Source organism: Hemibagrus wyckioides, linkage group LG24 (genome assembly GCF_019097595.1).
Source record: "Hemibagrus wyckioides isolate EC202008001 linkage group LG24, SWU_Hwy_1.0, whole genome shotgun sequence".
In the NCBI taxonomy this organism is placed as follows: Eukaryota; Metazoa; Chordata; class Actinopteri; order Siluriformes; family Bagridae; genus Hemibagrus; species Hemibagrus wyckioides.
The window spans coordinates 9,059,062-9,084,919 of NC_080733.1; the positions used below are offsets into that span (position 1 = coordinate 9,059,062).

Genomic DNA, 25,858 nt, shown 5'->3' on the forward strand with positions numbered 1-25,858 from the left:
CATACACAAACATCACTGGATGGCACTGAATTACTTTTACATTGATCCTACTTATCGACTGTAGAAAGATGCACTAATAAAAACACTGATAATTTCATCTCATCCTGTTTTGCTTCATTCTACATTCATTTCTCTTCAAATCCCACTGTAGTATTAGTACGTGTTCTGGGTTTTGCGGGTCCGCTGCACTGATCCTTACCCCCAACACGGAAACAATGTGAAATGATGCATATTTTGTTAATATTCTTTCCTTTAGAGCATATGTGATTTTGTTTATCTCTACCTGCTGCATTAACACATTAACTAACAAACATGCCCTAACATACTTACTGTTGTCATCATTCACGCATGTCAAATGCTTTAAATAATCATTAGCTCATATTTAAGTGAGTATTAATTCAGGTATTAGTGCAGGATTATTCAGGTACTGTTATTTTTAAAGTGTTATGAATTAATGTTGTTTTTATCTTTTGGTAATCAGTGAACAGTTACTAAGCAGTTCTAATTATCTCCAAAAAATATTCTGAGATACATCCATGATAGGTATCATCCTAAAAAAATATACGATTAGCTTATTCAACATAGCTTTTTTTTTTTGTTTCACGCAGCACATGACAGTAACTGTAGATTATAACTATAATTAAATTACTATGTTGGTATTATTTTCTTATTACTTTGACTAAGGAGATGAACATTGACAGGCTGATCAGCTGACATTTGTGTTTCATCACTGCATCACATTGCTAACAGATCCATTAACAGCTAGCTGACTGGAGTGGTAAATCACTTAGACGAAAAGCATCGAACCAACAAATAAATGTCACATTAATGAGTAGAAATGCATATGTTTTACATCGAAATGGCAAAAGTAACAACGATATGCACAATACAATGTCTGTTGCTTATAGATTAACCGCTGAGTATTAGTTCTGTGGGTTGGGGTAGTAGGCTACTGTGTTGTGATAATCTTGTCTTTCTGTATGTTGGTACTGGATCTATCTATCTATCTGTCTGTCTGTCTGTCTCTCTGTCTGTCTATCTGTCTGTCAGGACAGCGTTTGTTTTCTTGTACCAGTGTGTGCCAGACTAAAAAAAAAAATACTACATTCTAACCCCTGAGCTAAGTAATGAAGTGGAGAGAGTGTGGATTAGTGTGATTAGAAGAGCTACATGATAACCAGGATGTAGCCTAACTTGCTGTTCCGGCACTGTTCACTCAGTTTTGTTCTCATTAGCTCCTTCTCAGCTGCTCTTAATTCCTGTCAGGCCTAATTAAAAGTGCAAAGAACAAACTCTCCCTACCACATCATCCTGTGAACACAGTTTCTGTCCAATCACAGCCTCACACTGCAATGGCTGTCATCTCCTCTACCCCCCCTCTCTATCTCTCTAAAATCCACATTTTGTTAAATTACTTTTAATTTAAGAGATGGAGGTATATTATAGGCCATTTCTAAAATACTGGGGCCTGCCGTTAAAGGAAAATGATCGATGATGGGGTAGGGTAATGTAAAGTGTATTTTAAAACAAGCCTATGTATTGAACGTTTTATTCCTCTCATTCCACACCAATTTGCCAATCATTACAATATGTACTTAATTTAGTCTTTTCTGGGGCTGAATCTCAAATTAATAATACAGTGTATTGCGTATGTACAATATTACCATGTTATGCCGTATATAGTGAGCATATATTTTAAATCAACTACTTGGAATTTGGTCTAACTGTGCCAAAATTCTACCAACAGTTGAGTTAAAGGTGGCAGATATTATGTGGATCCCAACTAGTGTAAGAAGTGAAAAAAATAAAATAAAATAAAAAATATACTGTGAGTGAAATTAATTTTAATCTGAAATATTTGTTGTATTGATGCTGACTCCTTAATTTCTTAGGAAATAGTGCTATGGTTTATGCAATAATAACAAATGTCTGTAAAAACGAAGGTGTGGACAGTTTTTGTGCTCCAGCGTGTGTGTGACAGAACAAAAAAAAGTTCAACAATATTCAAATACACCTGAATTTTCAACTTTTTTTTTGCAAACAAACACACACACACACACAGACACACACTCACACACACACACACACACACACACACACACGGTCTTTTGAATTTAACTTGGACTCCCATAAACATTCTAAGCCAAAACATGCCCATGTCACAGGTTCCCATGTACATAATTTCATCTAAATAGTATATAACTTCTACCTTAAAGCTGCTTCACAGTAAATCCATACTAAACATCCTTTCACCAATTTTCAACTGTTCGACTTCGACAAGAGAATGAATTATAATCAAAAAGAGAAGATGATGGCTTCTCTTTTTGAGTCAGAGAGTTTTTACCTTACCACTGTCACTTTTGGCTGCTCATTACGAATCTAAATCTACATCAATTTCTGTGAAGCTGTTTTGTCATAATCATGCTTTATTGACCATGTACACTTAAGTAAACAAGGAATTTGAGCTTCCTTGTTTGTCTCTCATTGTGCTTACAGACATTAAATGTTACAGTGACATAAAGACAAGGACAGAGGTAGCACTAGTGATGTAAAGTAAAGGTTATAGAGTATATACTGTATCAATAAAGTAAGTAAAAATAAAATAAGAATATTCCACTCAAGGTTATAGCATCTTAAACACAAAAATCAATGCGGTCATAATGTGTGTAAGGTAATGAAGTGATGGTTAGTTGAAAAAGACTGTGAAGATGCTTTTTTGGTGTCTGGTGGTTCAAATAGGTCAAGGACCAGAAAATGGGATTGTAAATAAAAGGACAATGTCTGTGTTAAAAGTCTTATATAGTCTCCTCAGTGGCATAACAGACACGCATCCTATCATCTGGAGAACGTGTCTGTGAAGATTCTCAGTAATCCAGTTGTGGTTATTTGGAAGATGAGTCATTTCAGCTGGACTTCTTTCTTTCTTTTCTTCTTTCTTGTTAGATCGATCTCAGTTGACATGACTCAACTTGCAGATATCTGAAGAATTCAATTCCAACCTTGTCATAGCCACCCATGGTCAGAGCAGTCTTCTATACAGTACAGTGGACATGTGTCCTATTGTCCCCTGCCTCATTATTTTGGTTGTGGAGACTGTCATGGTTCACATGACACTTATCAAATGTACAAAACTGTCCTGGGTGTCCAGAGACACATATCTACCATGCTGTATGCACGAAAGCATCCTCTGTTGAAGGACATTTTAGGCAAACAAGCAATTACTAACAATCCATCACCATGCTGATCTCCAGAGGCTCTATTAAAATCTCTCGACTTGTCTCTCTTGCCTCTCAATGTGTCACAGTTTAACAAAAAAAACTCCTAAGAGTGCACTGTGTGCAAATGGCATCCATATTTCATAAAGATGTTCCTCAATGTTTGTTCACCAAGTCTCATACAAGACATATTCATGTTTCCACAACCACCGATCTCAGACTCAGCATGGTCTCACTGAGGAATTAGGTGTACCAGTGTTGCATTTCCCTACACCATATCTACACACACACACACACACACACTTATGTACAGTGGTATCAGTGCTGGCTCGGTGTATCAGTGTGAAGAGAGCAGATTGACTATGGAAGGATGTAACGTGTGAATCTCTCAGCAGTGTGTGAAACAGCAGGGAGGCTAGCCACTGCAGAGAGAGGCTACAAGGGCGCAGGGGGAGGCCAAGCGAGCTTTAAAGATTTGCATCCACAAATCGATACGACACAGATGCGAGACGGACAATCTGATACGACAGAGCAATAATATGAAAGAGCCTGTGGATCAAGTCTATGAAGCCAATATAGAATATCAAATCAACAGGAGAGTAAACGTGATAATAAATACACTGAATGGTGCATAATGAGGAAATGTGGGTAATAGGTACACGAGGCTGGCTGAATAAGTGTAAGGAAATGCATGATGAGTAAGTGTCTCAGCTGCAAGGCAAAGATGTACTCTTGTGTGACACTCCATGCAGAAGAACCATGTTTTCTAAATAGCAACAGAGAGGTCAGGTCAATATAAATCCCTGTAGCATATTGCATCATTATTGGTTTTGCATGCTGAGAAGAAACGAGAGAGAAAAAAAATTGTCTCAGTGTGTGCTATAAGCTCTGTAGTTTCAAGTAAACATATTCTCTAAGTGTTTTAATACAAACAAGCTCTACAGGCTGGAACGAAACCTTTTCTAGCTCAAGCATTTTCCTCCAAGTAACTATAAATAGACTTGAGCGTATAAATGTATAAAATGGAACAATTCATTCAGTAAATTCTTAAGGCTTTAGCGTTTTCTCCTCCCACACCAAACTCTTCCACTACACATTAAGCGATACATGTTAAGATGTGACACAATTTCATAATCAGGTTTTCAAGCTTCTTATATGTAAGAGGAAACAATAGAATATAAAGTCACTCTTCCATTGACCTTTAGCGTATAAAGCAATGTTTTTTCTGTTCTTGTCCAGCTGCTATATTCATGACTAGAAATGAACCTTCCTATGTTTATGTGGTTGTAGTGGCATGAAATGTGGCAGCTCAGTGGGATTTTAGAATTCACTTTGATCTAGTCAGTACCAGTGCCATCAGAAAGCTCACTTCACTTAGTGTAGGATCAAGGTCAAATAATATTTACCCAACATCAAGTGAAAGTATGTTATTATTCCCTCTGATATTCCAACATATTTATTGTACTGTATTCTCAGTTTTCTTCCCCCCAGCTGTAATTCCAACCTCCTCGGCTATGACCGGCTAGTACTATTCACAAGCACTTCACCAATTAAAAAAAATAAATAAATCATTTACATTACCATGGCAACCATAACAAAAGAATGCATCATCAGAGATGGTATATTTAATCTCACCCAGGTAACGGTGCTCCTTTGCAGTTCATCAAATTGTCACAGATGCCCTGGGATTATGCCTCTCTATGGGCCGCTACTTTGAGAACAGGAACACTAAAAATAAACAACAGAAGATACAAAATGTATTTAAGTTTTATTAGCTAGCTTATTCCTACAAAAGTATGAAATCTAACCGTATATATGGTTGAAAATATGTCTGCAAAAAAGTTTTTGTGCCATAAAACTTGATGAGAGGTGCTGATCTGAAGGATATTGCAGCAGCACATCAGCTGAGATGAGACCTCTCTATAATGCATTCATTCAAATCAAAACATTTTTTAGCGTCACATCAGTTTTACCTGGTTTCCACTTGCCCCAGAGGTGATCACAATCATCAGCACTGTGATCTTATGTTTTATTTTTGCACTTGCATTAAAAAAAAGTCAATAGATCTTGCAGAAAACAATCTACAAGAAAACTAGATCAAATAACCAGAGCTGTAACTGGAATGTTTATTTGGAACTTTATATATATAATGTATTGAAGTGTAGGACATATAATTGAATTTCTATATTGACTTTCTTAAAGTATGCCAGTGCAGTAAGTCCTGCAATCCTGCACCACTGACCATTTTATATCAGGATGAATCCAGCAGCTGTACAGAATATTAAAATAAGACGGTGCTGATAGTGCATGGGCTGAATTGTAATGTAGTTGACTTTATCCCTCCACAAATACCACAGAAATACCAAACATACAACACACACACACAGACACACACACTTTTATTGTGGCATGAACTGAACTGTCCCCAGGTTTTAATAAAGCTACACACCTGTGCTGAATACTGACCAGAGAGAGAGAGAGAGGAATGATTGTGTCAGAAAATTCAAATATGACAATACAAATTCTTGTAAAGTTGTATAAAACAATTTTTATTGTTTCTCCATCGGTAGTTTATGTGAGATTATAACACATAGGGGTTTCAGACGCTCCAGGATTTCATTGAGATTTTGTGATGCAACAAAATTGCAAGCAGAGGATTCTTCTTTAAACCTAGCTGTGATAGCTGTACTCATGTTTTTACACGTGTGAATCGATGAGGGCTTTAGCCGAATGTGTGTTGTGATGACATCACGAGCCCATCTCTGTGGAAAATCTGCAGTAATTTTGAAAAATTGCAAGCTCCTCCAAATATTGCAATACTGAGTCCGCCTGATTTATCGGTCATTTCTGCAATCACAGAATCCGGAAATTCTGGAGAGACTGGTTGTATAGGAAAAAAAAAAAGAGCCACATCTTTAAAAGAAGAAATTTATACAGATATAGATCTTAATTTGTCACCTGCACTTAAGCTTCCGTTCGGAGTGAGTTTTGAGTAAATGGCTTTTCTGTTCTTTTCTCAGTGCAGGTCTGAACATTTTCTCCATGGTAACTGCCCATGTACTACAGCTGCAATAGATAGAGATTAGGTTGAAAAACGCTGGAGTGTTTCTTTAATGTTCATCCATACGAGCTGCTCTCCCTCCCCCATCTGCACTCCAGTGTCCCAGTCCTCATTAACCAGGGTTCGATCAGTATATCCAAGAGAAGGAACCTTATGTGAGCAGCTGAACTCTTTTAAGTGTACTGTAGCAGAGGCTGGGCTGGTGTGACATACACACTCTACACTCACATTATCTTTGTGAGTAACTTCCATTGACATAATTATTTGCGTAGCTAATTAATGCTATATTTAAATCTTACCATAACATTAACTTTTTATCTCTTCCATATTTTTTTAGATTTAAAATAAAAGCTGAAGATTTTCTTTTAAATATACCCCTATTTGTCACTCACTCTCACACACACACACACACACACACACATACACTATATTGCCAAAAGTATTCGCTCAACTGCCTTGACTCACATATGAACTTAAGTGACATCCCATTCCTAATCCATAGGGTTCAATATGACGTCGGTCCACCCTTTGCAGCTATAACAGCTTCAACTCTTCTGGGAAGGCTGTCCACAAGGTTTAGGAGTGTGTTTATGGGAATTTTTGACCATTCTTCCAGAAGCGCATTTGTGAGGTCACACACTGATGTTGGACGAGAAGGCCTGGCTCTCAGTCTCCACTCTAATTCATCCCAAAGGTGTTCTATCGGGTTGAGGTCAGGACTCTGTGTAGGCCAGTCAAGTTCATCCACACCAGACTCTGTCATCCATGTCTTTATGGACCTTGCTTTGTGCACTGGTGCACAGTCATGTTGGAAGAGGAAGGGGCCAGCTCCAAACTGTTCCCACAAAGTTGGGAGCATGGAATTGTCCAAAATGTCTTGGTATGCTGAAGCATTCAGAGTTCCTTTCACTGGAACTAAGGGGCCAAGCCCAGCTCCTGAAAAACAACCCCACACCATAATCCCCCCTCCACCAAACTTTACACTTGGCACAATGCAGTCAGACAAGTACCGTTCTCCTGGCAACCGCCAAACCCAGACTCGTCCATCAGACTGCCAGATGGAGAAGTGCGATTCGTCACTCCAGAGAACGTGTCTCCACTGCTCTAGAGTCCAGTGGCGGCGTGCTTTACACCACTGCATCCGACGCTTTGCATTGCACTTGGTGATGCATGGCTTGGATGCAGCTGCTCGGCCATGGAAACCCATTCCATGAAGCTCTCTGCGCACTGTTCTTGAGCTAATCTGAAGGCCACATGAAGTTTGGAGGTCTGTAGCGATTGACTCTGCAGAAAGTTGGCGACCTCTTCGCACTATGCGCCTCAGCATCCGCTGACCCCGCTCCGTCAGTTTACGTGGCCTACCACTTCGTGGCTGAGTTGCTGTCGTTCCCAAACACTTCCACGTTCTTATAATACAGCTGACAGTTGACTGTGGAATATTTAGGAGCGAGGAAATTTCACGACTGGATTTGTTGCACAGGTGGCATCCTATCACAGTTCCACGCTGGAATTCACTGAGCTCCTGAGAGCGACCCATTCTTTCACAAATGTTTGTAAAAACAGTCTGCATGCCTAGGTGCTTGATTTTATACACCTGTGGCCATGGAAGTGATTGGAACACCTGATTCTGATTATTTGGATGGGTGAGCGAATACTTTTGGCAATATAGTGTAGCTATAATCAACAATTATGTGTGGCACCACTGGGGACACTACTCCTTGGCATTAAAAAGATGCACACTCCAAAGGAAATATAAAAAGTATGGAAATGGCCTCTTGTTTTTATTTGGAGAAAAAAAATTTCACTCATGTAATTTCAGAAGTGGGTCACAGCCTGTTCTTCCCTAATGAGACAGCACGTAATCATTAATTGTCTTTTCAGCACAAGACGTATGACAGAAGGGCCACAGAAATGCCGCCAGCCGTCATTACAGCAGTCACACTGGAGTGATGCCCCCCCACCCTTCTCTTCTCTTCTCTTCTCTTCTCTTCTCTTCTCTTCTCTTCTCTTCTCTTCTCTTCTCTTCTCTTCTCTTCTCTTCTCTTCTCTTCTCTTCTCTTCCGTCATCTGATTCATACTCTTTCGCTCTTCTTAATGATTCTAATTCTTCTCTCCTTTTGTTGTGGCACAGACTCTCTGATTTCAGGAAGCAGCTTGTGGCATGTCATCTTGTCCCTCTCCTGTCTTACTGTAAGGGAGATCTTCACAAAAGGCTGCAATTTGGATTCAACAAACAAACAGGGGAAAAAAAAGCTGTGTTCCCAAGTAAACCCTTATAAATCTAATTACTTGCTAAAATAACTTGCACACTTTGCTTGGTGTCAAAAACTAATTTAAGTCATGAAGACAAATGCATCATTTCCTAAGATGGAAAAGTAAATGCAAACAGAACAGTTCCATTAACTCTAACACTACTTAAGATTTATGCAACTCCACTTAAATTTACATTTATTCATTTGGCAGACACTTTTAACTTTTAATGTCGCGACAAATTATTCAGCTGCTTCAGTGAAACTAATAAGAAAATGCATTCAGTTACAAAAATACTGAATATGAATCCAGACTCGTCAAAAGCTACTGAGAGATTAAGGGGTTAACGAATCGGTCTAAATTGCTACATATCCCATTTCTGTGTCTGATTTATAGACAGGATTTCTTTTATTTGAACATGATCATGTGAAATCTATTGTAGGTAGCAATATCAGTTTCTAAGTAACCTGTGTTACTAAGCAAAACTGCCAGCACCTCCACACACTCCCACACTGCTCGTATATTGAGCGCTATTCAGGTCATTAACCTTGCAGATTGTTTCCTTTGCAAAAAGGGAAAAACTGCCACAAGCAGACATCCAAAATGTCCAGTTGATAGCAACGGTTTAGTAAAAAAAAAAAAAGATCTTTCCATTTTTTCTTTAGAGGTATAAGAATTTCCACTTCAATATTATGTTTTCAATTTGAAGTTCATCTACTCCACAGTCACCTCACTTTTCTCTGTGTTCATAGCATTGGGCCATGAATATCCATCTGTTTATCTTTCTGTCTGCCTGTGTGACAAAATGGCTTTCGGTCCAGTTGTTTATTCTGTTGTCTGTCATTTATCTTATTCTCCTTTCCTTTTCCTCCTCTTTCTTTTGGAATTGGATAGAATTTGGTTGAAGCTGGATTCAGGAAGTTCAACAAAACCTTTCACTACATTTTCACTACACTATAATATAGTGTATTATCACTAATATGTAAGAAATGATAAGTGGACCAAGGTGCTAAAAAAAGAATATGTTTTTTTCCCAAACAGGGGTGGTGTTAGAGCCAAGGATACGGAGATTACAGGGATTAAAAAGTAAAAAAAAAAAAAAAACAACAATAACACATTGCTGACTGAGGACAGGGAGGAGCTCAGAATGGCATTCAAACTGCACTACAGATTGATAGACACAGACCAAATCACTGCTTTCTATCATAAGAATCCATTCTGAGTGGTGTTTTGTTTACCTTTTTCCATTTTCTTTATGGAATCAACCCTGTAACTGTGGAGCTGAATGGTATTCGACACTCCTTATATAAGCCTTAGTTAACTTTCAGATTTATTCTACAATACATCAAGATTAAATGGGAAGAAATGGGAAGTACATGTTGTTCTTCTGAGTGTTTTTCTATCGGCAAAGGAAGCTGAGCAAATTCATCCACCATCATGGACCCATAGGCAAAAGAATCCTACCATTTACATTACTTCTGTTCACATTAAAAAAAAATATGACTATGTAGTTATGGTTAAAATAATCTGGCTGCAAGAGTTACAAGTGTTTGTTAACACTACATTTTCACATCTTAATGCAAGGATAATGTATAGAAATTGTTGCATGGTTCTTTTAAAAAGTAGAAGAAGAACAACAAGAAGAGTACAATAACTAAGCATAAAGACAGGTATGTGGCTGAGGAAATTACCCCGAAACAAACATAAGAGACTGTATTACAGCACTACTGATTCAGTGTTAGAGAGAGAAAAGTTTCAGCGAATACAGATATAGCTTGACCCGGAAAATAATATATTTTTGCACCCCAAATCTCTGATGCATGTCTTAGATCTGTCATGATGAGAACAGGGATCACAGCGAGTTGAGAGAAATTGGTTAGCTGTAATTTAACAGAACCCAGATATGCACATTTTACAGACAGAACCCCCTTCTGCATAGGTTTGTTATCAGCATCCATTGGCTTCTACTTTGATGTTGATTCATGCGGTTTATTTACCTTGTTTGCATGCCAGCGTTGGCTCTTTTTACATGTACACATTGATTCAGCACTTGGAAAGATGTTCAATATGCCTCCTGGATTAATTTCTGTGAATCTGTTAGTCATATAATCAGAAACATGACTGAAACTGACCAATATTCTGTAATGAGGTTGATTATAATAAGTTGGTGGATATGGTGAAAGATGCTTAGAGATAGGCCCTTTTTGTGGTCCTCAAAGTCATACCGTGTCTCCTGCCATTTCTCATTTAGAGGCTCAAAGGTGCACTCAAAATGATCCTGTTCTTGCTGTTAATGAAGCCTTTGATGAAGTTCCAGTCATGAGCACTTTCTGAGTATTGGCCTCTCATCCCAAACCTCGTGTGATTATTAACTAGGGTTCTTGCCAATAGAAAGCAACACTGATGCAACAAGGCCAAATATAGAGAAATGACTCTAAACTTTAGTTGTCTCCAAATGGAAAATGATAAAGTGATCAACACAATGCAACACAATCCGCTGAGTGAGTAATGACAGTCTGGGTTTTTACATTTTGCTATCAGTGAATGGCACTAAACAGGCAACATCATGAAATGTCTTGTGGACTGCCCCAATTTCTTGCATTTACACTTTCACACCCTTCATGGCTTTCTTTGGTCTGCATCTCAAACCACAAAGCTTTGGTGTCCTTTTGGGATGTTGCCTTAACATTCAGCCTGTGTTAGTGTGGGAGAGAGAAGCAGGGTGTCCTCACAATAAAGGTTTTTGAATACCAGCTCTGGAATATGATCGCTTATAAAAAATGTAGGGCTTTATACGCCACTGCTGCAATAAAGACTTTCCTGTGCTTACCCCAGGACTCTTATTCATAATATACTCATTCTGAAAACCCTTTCAACACATTTGTTTGGCTTTTATTCTTTTACAGCTGTATTGTAATGACTTAATCCCACCATCCCTTTCTCCTTTTAAATCTGGTTCTTCTCAACATTTCTTTGGCATGTCATCTTCCTTGTCGCCTCTGGCTTGCTCATTAAGGATTGAAATCTATATCTGGACTTCTGTATAGCTGCTCTGTGACAATGTCTATTGGTAAAAGTGTTAAACAAATAATAATTGAATTGTGTTGGATTGAATAAGTATGGGTTACTCTGTAAGGAAAGACTAGAACTTGATGTGAGCAGCTACTGGAAGTCATTGAAGTGTATTGAAGAGGAACATCCCTTGTGCTGTGTGACGTTGACTGAAATCTAGATGCTTTATTGCAGTTTCGATCATTTGCAATGGTTTAACAGGACAAGCTCGTCTGGCAGCAGAGAGGGAAATGAGATGAGCTGGGACATAATGAGTACTTAGATGAGTGGTAAAGCCATGTTCTCTGACAGGAACAGTTTGATTTTCTTGATGTTACACAGAACAATTTCACAAGCTATGGATCCCTGCAATGTTGGCTGGAACTGCTGGCTGACCACAATGCAAATAATGATTGCAGTGAATCGAAGGACTGACTTGACAAGATGACAAGATGGAGAACCTTCATGCAGACTGCAATATCTATGAGGCACGATGAGACTGAAGCATTCTCAGGAGACATCATCAACATAGCAGTGGTGGTGCTAGAATGTCAAATTATGCTGACAATAAATTTAGCACTGATGAATACACTCATCATGCACTTTATTAGCTTTTATACCAGAGCAATTATGCAATTATCTAATCAGCCAATCGTGTGGCAGCAATGCAATGCATAAAATCATGCAGATACAGGTCAAGAGCTTAGGTTAATGTTCACGAGATCTTAGTGACCATGGCATGGTGTTGATGCCAGATATTTCAGAAAATCTCCTGGGATTTTACAGTAACTCACAATAACCACACAATCTGAACACAAAAAATGTGGAACCTTGAGGTGGATAGAAGCAGAAAACCACATCTGGTCCCACTCTAGTCAGCCAAGAGCAGAAATGTGAGGCAACAGTGGCCACAGGTTTAGTGAAACTGGACAGTTGAAGATTGGAAAAATCTCGCCTGGTCCAGGTAAAGTGTTCCTATTAAACTGTATATTGCTGCTTCCATCATTCACACATTCGCACAGTACAGGCACAGAGTAACGACAGACACTGCAGATAGAGAATGTGAATGTGAGAGACACGGAAAAAAGGAACAGATAGGAGTTAGAGCTCCCAGAGCGGTCATTTTTAATGGAGCACAGATGCTACCCTTCTCCTCAAATAACACAGCCACACATTCACTCTCTCTCTCTCTCTCTCTTACATACACATACACACACACACACACACACATGCAAATTAGCTAAAAATGAGATTATATTGCTTGCAAAGTGCTCTTCGTTTTTAAATGCACTTGACCTTCAAGAAAGAAAAATGAGTATTATAATCCCACTATAAAATATATTTTCAGAACCACACACACACACACTTCTACAAGGAAATATCACACCCATACAGTACAAAGCACTAGAAAAAGCCGGTGTAAACCTGTCATCAGAGCAGGAATCCTGCTGATCAACAATAAAAGGCTTTCTCCTTTTAACATTTTTTACTGATAGATGAACCAGAGACAGAATGAGGACAAGAACCATGGGAGCTGGCACAGGCAGAGGGTTGAATCCTGCTGTTGTGGACACATATGCACACTGCACAGAGACCCACAATGCCGACAATACCTTCATTACATGGGCAAAAACACCAAAAAATACAATACAATACTATTACACATACTCACTATCCACTTTATTTTGGAATGCTTACACATTTATGCAATTATCCAACCAGCCAATCATGTAGTAACAGCACAGTGCTTAAAATCACGCAGATACAGGTCAACAGCATCAGTTACTGTTCACATCCAACAGCAGAATGTGGAAGAAATGTGATTTTGGAAAGTTTAACCATGGCATCATGACACATTTTTTTTTTTACTGACACCAATGCCATGATGCTGTCAACACATTTAGACAAAACAGCTAAAATGGAGATGCTCACAGAACACAAAAACATAGCTTCTCAGCATGATTATTTGTATACTGTAATAATGTTGAACAACAATAAAGTGATATATTATTAAGTCACATCCATCAAAGTTTGCAGAAAATTTCACAAATTGCCATGAGTCCTCCTGGACAAGACACGTTAGACTCCTGCTGGTTTTTAAGAAACAGAACATTTGTGTGCACTTTTAATATTCTCTCTCTCACACACACACACACACACACACACATACAGACATCATTATGTAGAGACAGAGTTTTATTAAAAACACCACCTGGCAATGTATTACTTGGGAAAAAAAAATCAGAGCATCTAAAGTGTAAGCCGTTATATTCAGTTAGATTAAAATACGGTGCAGCACGTTCTAGTCTCCATGGCCAGAGTTTGCGTTCTTTTTCATCATCCACCTCATCTTCTCACTGAATCACTGATCTCCATAGAAGACTCAGAAGGAGCTGGACCCAGCACTATGCTAATGACCCACACATGACAAGAACAAATCTTCAAATGCATAAATTGTTACAGAATGCCAGCTTTCCCCTGCCCTGCTCTTTGAAAGTTGTGGTTTCTTTCTACAGGGGCTCTACTCCGACCATTTTCTGCAAAGGATAATGTTTCAGAGAGGTAGATTTAACCTTGTTTTCCCTAAAACTGCACTGTTACTGTATAATTCTGTGTACCTAAAGATTACCAAGCAAAGCCCATAGTTCTCTCATGCAGTCTAATTTATAGGTTGAGATCAGATTTCAACTCTGTTGACTCTACCACACAGATGGAGTAAAAAGCTAAGCACACACTAACACTCTTCAGCCCACACGCAACCTTTCCATCGCTGGATATATACAACTTATTTATGTAGCTTATTTTTCGTGTTATACATAGCCCAATCTTGACTTTTTGAATTTCCAAGTTATGAAACCACATTACTCACCCAATTAGACAAATTCTCTGCTCATTCTCACCCCCCTCTGTCTCTCTGCATATTAATGTCGCTCATTAGATGGCGGAGGTTTAGGGGGTTATGTTTTCTCTTGCAGTCTGGACTGACATGGACAGGAACTAGAATCATTAATGGATGATCTAATGATAACAGCATGTCCTGCTGGGGTCCTGGTTTAAATTGTGGGATAATGAGATTCGTAGGAAAGCGTCATAGAGAGAAGTTATTAGCTGAGCCGCCGCATTTGATGGCGGGTGAAACTGTAATGGTTTCCGTTTAGGCCATGTCAGTTTTGCATCACGCTAAGAGAGATCAGAGCCTCTGAAAGTGGAGCGAATCAATTTTAGCCGCATGTTTGAGAGACGCACGTTACGGACAGACCAAGGAAGAGAGCAAAGGGGAAAGATGAAGAAAGGAATAGCATGCAAATGTTTATTGTTTTTTAATCATGAAAGGTTTTGAACTTTGGCCTACAGAGCACCACTGACACGATGCATGTCATCAAACACGACTATTAGGGAAGGCAGAGAGACAGGGACCACCTATAGCACACTGACATCACATCCATTTTCATTCCCCTCTATAATTGTGTTTTACCCTCTCAACACTGGCAGCACAGATCCCGCTATTTCTCCATCTCTGAACGTTTACTTTCATTTTCCATCATCCATTAAAAATGATCTATGCTCCTGACCCCTGTGCTTTGCTCTAAATTACCTCTTTTCTTTCTCAAACTTCATCATGCTCTCTCTCTCTCTCTCTCTCTGTTTCCATCATTCCATCTCTCTCTCCTCTCTTGCTCTTCTCTGCATACTGTCACTCTGTTACTGAGTAATCAAAGACAGAACACATGGGGAATTACAGCCAACTCACTTAGTGTGTGGGCTACAAACAGTCCACGTGCACTGTGGCATCTAACCATACATTTAGAGACGGATTTTACCTACTTATTATAGAGTGCTGAACTGACTGATCATTGGTCATTAAGCTGCAGGTGTTAGCTGATATGATAAACAGAGATGTCAGTTGCTGTTACTTCTGTTGCCAAGCAATTTGGATGCAGGCAATGTTGGTGAACAGCCAAGAATGAGACCATAATAATCCCCAAAGAGCAGAACCGGTGCAACTGGAGGACAAACCATATGGCGTATAACTGGAGTTGCCATTTCTAACGTTTTCCCAGGGCTACCTTTGACTTGATGTTACGTTGTGATATTTTTGTATACAATAGATATTAAATATTATTTTTTTCTGCAAGCAAATAAGTAATCTACAGCTTTATTATTTTAGTAAACTCACAGGTTTATGAAGTGTGCATGTGGTATGGATAAAACTGAACACATTACATGAAATAAATGTGTTTTAAATAGTTACAATATTACGACGGTTTTTCCTCCTGTATGTTGTTACCTTTGTTTCCTCAAAGAGGACAAGTGGAGCAAAGAACATGCTAGAAAACTGCCCCCTAAAGCAACCTTTAATTCGTCACCTGACCGTACATGTCTATATTCAGCAAACTACAGTATGTGCGATCACGATCTGAGACTTACTCAATGAGATCAATATTCTTAACAAAAATAGAACATCTTGAAGGAAAAAGCTAGATATTTCGTTCTGACAAGGATTGAGACAGCCTTAAGATAAGAAGAGAATGTTCAGTGAGTAAATGCTAGACCTGTCAACAAGCACCGTGCAATTGCTTTGAATTATTTTCCGAAAGCATCTTTTTTCACCAAAAATTGATCAGCATGAAGAAGCTCTCTGTTCGAACATCCTTGAATTCTTTTAAACAGAGATATATCACTGGCAATCAGCCTGATCTCTGATGCATCAAGATGTTTTTGCTCTCTTATCCCTCTTTCTGTCAGCTCTGTTCAAACCTTGTTAATAGTGCCTGTGCTCTGTCTCGTGTTTCTCACTCATAGCTCTAAAGCTCTCCCTCTTTCGGCTGCCTTTAGGCGTGAGCACAGAGACCATCTGCTCTCCACAGTCTGTTCGTTTCAGCCTGTTACAGTGCGGTATTTACTCTTCTTACTTCTGTGTACATGTCCTGTCACACTGTGCAACTCTTCTTTCATTCCTGCAAGTTCTGCCTTAGTTAGTGAAGCCTGATACCTCAGCAATCAGTATGGCTGACAAGCTCTGTGGGATACTGCAGATCTAAAAATTGGCCTGTTCTCTTTCCTTTTCATTATTCCTTCACTGGCAGCCCTTTCAAATACTTCAACTGCCCTGAGAAAGTTAGAATGAGACTCTAACATATTGTTTATCGCATATAACAGGCCCAGAAACCCAGAACATTTAATTGTGCATCTCTTTCTTCATTCTTCATTTCTGTGATTCCTCTTACTAGGAATTTTACACCTCTATTTTGTTTCTTTCAGAATTTCTGTTTGTCAAAATGATGTGCAATAATTCTTACTTTGGTTCACATTGATTTGAATTCAACAATAAACACATTTCAAAATCCCAACTCCTGATATAATGCATATTTAAAGGTCCTTAATAATTCATGCTTTGACATGGAATGGTGAACAAACAATACCTTTGCCATTCAAATGGTTAATAGCAAGGGAAAAAAAAAGGTTGCTAGGAAACTGGTACAGATTGATGTCAAGCTTAAGTTAACTAATGAACGAGGCTAGCAATTTAGATAGCTGGTAGGGTGACGCAAAGGGTTTTACTCATTCATCTTCTGTAAGTGCTTCATTCTGGTCAGGGTCACTGTGAATCCGGAACATATTCCAGGAAATTGTGACATGACAATGCAATGCCAGTCTATCTTAAGCACCGTGCACACTGATTTGCTCACTCATTCACACACTTATTCACGCCTCAGGACAATTTAGTGTAGCCAGTACACCAACTGTCATGTCTCTGGGAGGTGGGAGGAAACCAGAGAACCTGGTATAGACAAACTGAATGTATAGTGGCAGTAACATGTTGCGAATATTATTTCAGATGTGCAGGTAAAGTATTAATAAAAGATACACCAACAAATATAGAAACTAAACTTTCATATTCATTTGCAGACAAAGGAATGCTGTGCAAAATTCATGCATTCTCTTCAAGAAGCAGTGAGAGTTTGGTCAGAGAAATTTCTAGTGAACACGTTGAATACATACGTTGAAAAACATGACAATGAGCGTAACTTATGCTAGCTCTGTACACTACACTGTTGTATTTACTATTATGCTGTTCAATAAAATGAACAGAAATCAATGATGGCATCTACTTTGAATTTTTTTTGGAGTGCATGAAACATTTACATATTAACTTCAACCTGCCAGTGAAACTGCCAGTCTCCCTCTCTATTTCTGACAGAGATGACAAAGACGAAACAAAAATATACTACTATAATTTCTACTATATTGACTAAGAAAATTAAATATCAGTGGAAACGTTGAATTGTTCATTAAAAAAAAGAAAACATATACAAGTCAACACCCAACACTGATAATACTGTATGTCTTGCACTAGAAATAGGCTTATTGCTGTTCTATACTCGCTAATTTTATCATTTAATCTCTACTTGTCTTCACCTTTTATGTTATTGATTAACAATTAATGTTTTAGTGAAACTATTTATTTTAAAGATGCATATTTATTTCTAAGCTACAGTGCACTGAAATTACCACTGCAATAATTATTTAATAAGAACACGTATATATGTTAGACAGTACAGCTTTCTGAAGTGTCCCAATGTCAGAAAATTAGACATGGAATGTTGGTATTTTTTTATTAGTAGTGTTGGGACACTTGACTGAGCATGTTCCCTTACATACACCAGTATAAAAATGTAAAAGCTAAATGTCACACACATCATGTTGCCACACTAATGACAACTACAGCTTGTGGATATGCTCATCTGTTCACAGCCCTGTCTGAGCTTTGACAAATCCTTAAGGCTTAACTAAAAGGATAAGTTTGGGAGATGTACAGTTTAATTAACAACTTTACTTCCTTTTGGTCACACTGTGGGTAACACAGATGCCCATTTAGATTCAGGAACCAACACACATTCATTTCATTACAAATGAATAACAATAGTGAAAATGTACATTTATAAGAAACATTCTTTAAGTAATCTATCCGTAAAAGGAACGCTAGCCTATAAAAATGTGTCAGCATTAGATCATGGTTATTAAGTGTTTTCTTTTAGTGGCTAGGTAAGATTGAGAATATGGATCTTATCATAAACAACCACTACACCATCTATATCTATGGCTTACTATCTGCATCCTAATCATACAGACCACACACACACACACACAAGCTAAAATGAGAGGTTCCCTGGTTTAGCATTTCCCCTCCCCCAAGACAAAACGAGAGAATCGATCCATGTGAATTATGTGACAGGGTTGTGTAAGCCAAGATCACTGAGCATCTGTCAGTGAATAAGGCCACACTCATGTACCCCTATCAATCAAATTTCCAACCTAGATGAAACCAGAGTCTTAATAACAAATGTGTGCATGGAGACAAATAGAGTGGGTGTAAATACGCTGACTCCACAGTTCTTAACAAAAACTGTTTAAAAAATTTTTGTCACAGGTAGTGACATTGACGTTCTGGTAAAGCGACTCACAGCCATGAGCATAAGGTCAGAGGTTCAGGTCCCACCGTTATATATCAAAGAAATAAGATTAGCTGTCACTGGGCTACAGATCCATAGTGCAGCTGGTGAGTAATTGGACAGGAACAGTTTTTCTTCTTTGGCTCTGCAATTTGGATTTGGATGTGTATGAGGTTAGCTTTGAAATGCCACCTTCAAAATAAGGCACTGAAAATACTTTACATCTATATCAGAGACAGAGCCACATCTATGTTTCTAGACGGTACTGGAATACAGAGTACGGTTCCCAGTAAGGAGCGAAACATATAAATCGTACATTTACATAATTCATTTTATGTTTAATGTAGAAAACTGTGTGAACATGCAACGTGTAAATGTGAATCATAGGCACAGATGTGCATCTTTATCAGCTCATTAATCCTTCAGTTGACTAATAAGTACATTTGCATACATGGAGCTTCACTGAAAACTGTTTTTTTTTTTGCATGCTTAGAGATCATCACACATTACATAATTCCATATCAATACTAAAACCTACTAGATGCAAATTTTCATTCAGATTTTCATTCAGTTTCGATTAGCTTCTTTGAAAACGATCTCTTTCAGAATTTTAATGATATAAAATAAAGATTGGTTTATTTGTTCAGGATAAACTTTGTTGACCTGTGTTTAGCTTTTTATTGAATATGACTCTGAACTATTGGAGTTCGAAGTGGCTGTAAATAGAGCTCATCTACCTACAGGTGAGGTTTGAACACAGTTCAGTTGCCTGTCTATGTCTTTAAAAAAAGGTTTTATAAAAACAGAGCACACTTTGCACCAACCTTGGACAAAAATATACTCAGTTTTTTTACCGAAATGCATTATTTACATTCTCACTAAACTTCTTTCCTTGGATTGGACCTTGGATCTTCGGCTTTCTTTTTTTGGATCTTTCTGAAAACTTGGTTGCCTCACCCTCATGAATTTAAAATGCTTTTACTACCACTATTTCACAATATCTACCTAAAATAGGGCACATTTCAAGTAAATTAGGTGGATATGAAGTACAGGCCTGTTCTATGTACAGTATATGGCATGTAGATAGGAAAGTAGTGGACTGGAGCTGAAATTACTGTTTATATCATTATACAACAGTTTCAGGAATCAGAAGCAGATTCATTTATACATCATTCCATGCATTCACATCTTCATTCATTTCCAGGGCCAATGAGTTTTAAATGTTAATGGCAATTTAGTAGAAACACTGATTAAAGGGCACTTTTATTAGCTGCACTGTGGTTATACTGCTAGCTATCTTGTCACTGCTTTGCTATTCGTTAATAACAGCAGCTTTGACATTTACATAATAATGCTTATATTTTAAAGATCGGCTACCTAATTATCTCTGTGTCTTTGCAGTGTTTATATTTAGCTTACATGTTACATACTAACTATTTGCAAACCTGCAATGTCTACAATGTTTAGGCTTATTTTAGTCGAATATGAAGATTAAAGGGGAAGGGTCAATGTCAGAAAAGTAGGCCTTTATGAGGTCAAAAGAATTCAAGAAATAAAAACAAATCGGAGACAACAGAAACTTTTGATTCATCAGAAATTTTGGAAACAAAGAACCAACTGGTGTAACCACAGAGGACCATGAGATGGATGATCTGCTGATGTCAGTACGAGCAATCATGAAGAAAAACAGTTCAACAGATCATGGACCAGATCTCAAGGTAAGAGACACGAGTATAGAGCAGCAATTTGTAAAACATTTCCTGGGCTTGTATTGTACAGACTTCTACAACAAAACAGTGTGAATTTCTTATTGTTTCAATTCATTAAGCTAATGAACCAAATGGTGTTCCGAGTAAAAGTGAACAGTGGAGATGAGGCTATTGGATTTTTACTGCAGCACAGACTGCAAAGGAGAACTACCATGGTTCCCATTTTAACCCATGCAATTCATTAGCTGATGGAAATAATAACCATTCAGACAAATCAATGGAATGTATCCTCTCTTCATTTATCTCTCTGTATCGCTCTTTCCGTTTGCAGTTGAATGACTCATTAACCAGTTCAAAAATAAAATTTGCCCTTTTCAGCTGGCATCCTGTATAGGTAAACTCCAGGTATACATATCTAAGCCCTGTTATCACTTGAACTGCATACAAATTATGACTGACATGAGGCATAAAATATATCTGAGGAAAAAACCCTCTTTTAGATAATAATTCAATAAAGCTCTTACTGTACAGTTAGTAAAGTAGTGCAGGTGCAAGAATGCTGCCAACGTGATGTGATTGAAAAACAGCCTTTTTCAGAGAGAGAGAATGTGTGTGTGAGCATGCATGACCACCACACACACACACACGCACATACACACGCACCACAGAAACAGCATGGCATGCTGCGACTGAAATTCAATTATGGAATGAAAGGGGAAGAATGCCAAGCAAACTGCCAGGAGAATGATGGCATAGCTTTAATTCTCTCTCGCTCTTTCTCACTTTCTTCATGCCTCACCTTGTTTCTGAATCAATTCACAGTGACAGCCAGGAAATTAGCTCAATTAAAGCATGATTAAATAAATTTACAGAAATCTCAAAACATGGCAACAAATATTACAGTAAATTATTTTCCCCCTGAATTGCTTAAAAGGTCCATATCATTAAACAATATGGATTTTTCTTTGGGTTTTGAAATAAATAGTTTAGGAACTAGGAATAAAAACATGGTTGGACTTTGAATGTATACATACCAGAGGTATTCAAGTAAAGGTGTTAAGGTTAAGTTGCATAAAATGATTTAGCATTAATGATTAGTTTATGGATATAAATAAGACAAGTCACTTTTATCCACCTTTTTCACCACAGACTCTAATGTCTCTGTCCATTCTGGTTTTGTCATCACAGAGGAAAAAGTGAAAATGAAACTACTCTATGAAAAATCTGTAAAACCATTAGTATAATTCTCTGAGGAAAGTGAACATAGTCTGTGATCTTTTGATGTTGTGACAGCTATGGAAAACACAATCCACCATTTGTGTCTCTTATATAAAGTCCTTACGATTCTTAGCTGTTTGACTGGTCTATTAAATTAAACTGGTTTCATCAAGACTTTAATAATTGCAAATAATTTCAGCATGGACCTGCTGTGTTCAAATTTCTGCAATGAAATGCTCTACAACTCCAACAGACAGAATATTATTGGACACATTTGAATAATAAGCGTACTATTTAAAGAATTCATGAATTAAATTTGAAGATAGTCAATGGTTTTATTTTTATTTTGTGTTCACAGTGAGATAGAACCCATAGCAGCAAAATGTTAGAGGATCCCTGATCTGTGGTATATTTCCTACTATCTCCTAACTGTGCATGATGAGAGAGAGGGGTGAGGTTAGGAGACAGTGACAGAAAAGAGAATAAGAACATGATAGGTGCCTTGTGTACAGTTTGACTGTTACACTAAATATAACACAATGTGTCTCTTCACCATGTGCAATGATGAGAGAGGACGATATAACACAATACTCCTCTTAATCGTAATATGAGGACCGTTACATCTACAAGATCAAAATATTCACTACATGCACAGAAAACAGAGAGAGAATGTCACATTTCCATAAAAGCCGGAAGCTTGGATGATTCTAACAGATAATAATTGAATGCTTCTACACTGCTGTAACCAATCCGAATGCTGCAGCTGCACCCAACAGTGTTGAAGCAGAGCAGCATTACTGATACTGTTCACTGTGGAGTGCACCACTGCAGGACAGCAGCGCTCAGAACAGGAGGAAATCTGATAGGCACATTTCAATTTTTCACCTTGTAATTGCTTGAGCCCTCATTCAGTCTTCGGATTCGGACACTTCTGTTGCAACTGCCTGATCGAGGGATTGGAGGAGGAAATGAAAGCTTCTCATGGAAGGAATGATGGGAGGCAAGACAGGGGAAGAAGAGTAAATAGCAGAGGAAGGGGTGGAAATGATTTGGAGTGCAAAGAAGCAGAGAAATTTCTAGGAAAGGTGATGGGGAAAAAGGGAGGAAAGTATGAATGTGATGAAGCAATAACTAGAGGTGTGATGAAACTGACACCGTACAGAGACAGACAAAGATAAAGGTGAAGACAGTAAGAGGGGGGAAAAAAAGATGATTGGAGGAGAGAGAAAGACAGAAAGGAGAGAGGTAGAAAATGATATGCATAAGTGTAATAGAGAATGAGAAGTGTGTTAAAGAAGCACAAGTGCTTAGATTTACTGTGTGTATGTACAGTATGTGGTTGTGTTTTGGTTTGTGTGTGTATGAGTAAGTGAGTCAGTGTGTGTGAATGAATTAGTGCACTGCAGGCCAGCTCTGCCTCCTGAGCTCCGAGGATCAGTACAGTAAAGCTGGCTGAGCTCTCCTGCAGTCCTGGCTGAGATCATCTCAACCATCCAATCACACACACACACACACACTCAGCTGCATCTACTTGGTGATATGGACACCAAGATGATATACACTGCAAAGAATTTTAGCAAATTAAAATATCCTAATGTCCTAAACCTATGTCTTTGTCAATATTGTGTCTGTATTGACAGATTATTGGTTATTTTTAACATTGATTTCGAGAAAAAACAAGCCTCCTGCTTGTCCAGCGGCAAGGAAAACTCTCATTTTTTTTGATTTGTCACTTTTGGGAAAATGCTAAAGTAACGACTCATCCTGTACTAATTTTCTATTCATACAATTAAGAATGTACATGTTCCAGCACCTTGCATTACCTTCCACCTTGCATGGGTCTTGATTTACAGTTTTTTTATGCTTTTTTTGCTTTCTGGGACACCATTCTCTTTCCCAGCCAGAGAAAAATAATGCTGGAGTTTATGCTTTTGAAGAGAGTGCAATTTGTGCACATTCATTGTTATATGACAGGCACTTTCCAGAGGAGTGTTTTACCTTGGAGCTGTTCAATGCTGGAATATTTTGCTGTCTCAGACTGATCCAGAACGTGAGTCTGTCTTTATCCACCGTCAGAGTTTCTCCTTCAGGAAGAGTAAGTAATATCATTTTATTTACCACTCAGGTACATCAGATGAATCACAGTAACAGCCGTGTGGCTCTGCATTGCCGTCTGCACCTCTGACAGTTGGCCTTGGCTTAAACATTTATGGCGTAGATCCAAAAACACATGGCATTCATTGTCTAAGATACTGTTCCTGTTTAATTTGACAGATGTGGGTGAAAGTGAGAAATGCTTCACGGTTCTTCTTCACAGGGTCTTGTTACACTCGTTGCTGTTCCATATTTAAGATTGTTAAAATTAGGCAGGGTGTGGTATATCACAAACACTATTGTCTGGTGTGAAAATCAATCAAGCACTTCAACACACTCTCCTGTTTCAAAGAGGAAGTATGTCAACATACTGAATCAAATTCACAGCTCTCAAACCATTTCATGGAGAAGCATTTCAGCTCTGTTCTTCATCCAGCTTTCTTCCTTGTGCTCCTTAACCCCCCCCCCTTCACCTCCTCCAGCGAAACATTTCTCTGTACAGTTGTGAGTCTAGGGTTAGGGTTAGGGTTAGGGTTAGTCTAAGACCAGCAGCATTGACAGAGCGATATAAAACATTAATAATGCCTGAGCGATTCCCTCTACTGCTATCTGGAGTGAGCAGTATTATACACTCTCTGGTGCCTATGACTAGATATGAAAGAGTATGCATACATTAAAAGTGTGTATGTGTGTGTGTGTGGGGGGGGGGGGGGGGCTGTATATGCCTTTTCAACTTCATCTCTCTCTGAAACTGTAGTGTTGTGTGATTACCCTTAAGCTTTCAACACATTTTCCTGAACTGAGAAAAGAACAGAAAGTATGTTTGCTCAAGATTCGCTTAATTGAAACCCAAGGGCAGTGGACAGGAAGTCAATGTGATACAGCATGTTTCATATAATATGTTTTGCAATATGTAACTTCATTCTTCTAATCGTATTTGTAAATTAAGCTCTAAGTCGGCATAATTTGTCCTTTCAGTCAGCAAAGGAGTCGGTTTTTTCACGGATGCCACAAATTCTCAGAGAAAACATAAAGAACAGAGTTTCTGCAGTGTACCTAACAATTGTCATTTTATAGAAATCAGGATGTACATGTGGTTCTCTAATGACCAAACAAGAGAGGTGATGAGGAAAAATTCCCTGAGATGGCATGAGGAAGAAACAAAAACATATAAATCTAAATCTTGACACCTCTACAAATGTATACTATAAAGTCAAACAGTATTAACAGAGTGTTCAGAGGATGTTCAGTATGAGTATATTGTGAATAAGAGAATTGGGATTAACACAGAACAGTCTATATGATGACAGAAGCAGTTCTTAGGCACAAGTCTACAGTATCCTAATGACATTCTCCTCTTGAGACGCTGAGGATCTCCATGTGAGAGACCATCTACTGCATATAACTACAGCTTTAATAACACATTCTCCTACATGTATGTCACCAAAAACCCCTTTACTGATAGAGAGCTAACATTTTAATGCATTATGTAGGCACATATTTCAAACAGAACTACCCTCAACAGATTCAGAGTCTTTACTCAGTACAGGATGTGTGTCAAAGTGATCATTAAAACAGGACAGATTTGGTGGTTAGAGATTAGGCTGGAGTATTTCTTTAGACCAATGCAGTTCTCTTGTTAAATACTTTATTGTTATTGTACTCCCTGTAGTGTAGGAATTAGCTCTCAGCCACCAGGCTCACAACTAAACAAGCCTCATATGAAGTGAGGATCAGTAGTCGTAACTCTTGACGTCTTTCGGAAAAACAGCTTCATTCTCACCACCTCGGCCTTACAAAGACAAA

The 25,858-nt window shown here is 38.3% G+C and overlaps 1 protein-coding gene across 2 annotated transcripts in view; it reads right to left on the reverse strand.

Annotated features, from left to right (window-relative positions):
- The window catches only part of dlgap3 (discs, large (Drosophila) homolog-associated protein 3), a 155,836-nt gene that overhangs the window by 83,367 nt on the left and 46,611 nt on the right, over positions 1-25,858 (reverse strand). The window contains exon 2 of one of the 2 annotated variants that reach the window (XM_058378311.1): positions 4,851-4,943. The exons of the other annotated variant lie outside the window; for it this stretch is intronic. The gene's annotated coding sequence lies outside the window, so the exon portion shown is untranslated. The remainder of the gene's footprint in view (positions 1-4,850; positions 4,944-25,858) is intronic. 2 annotated transcript variants of the gene reach the window in all.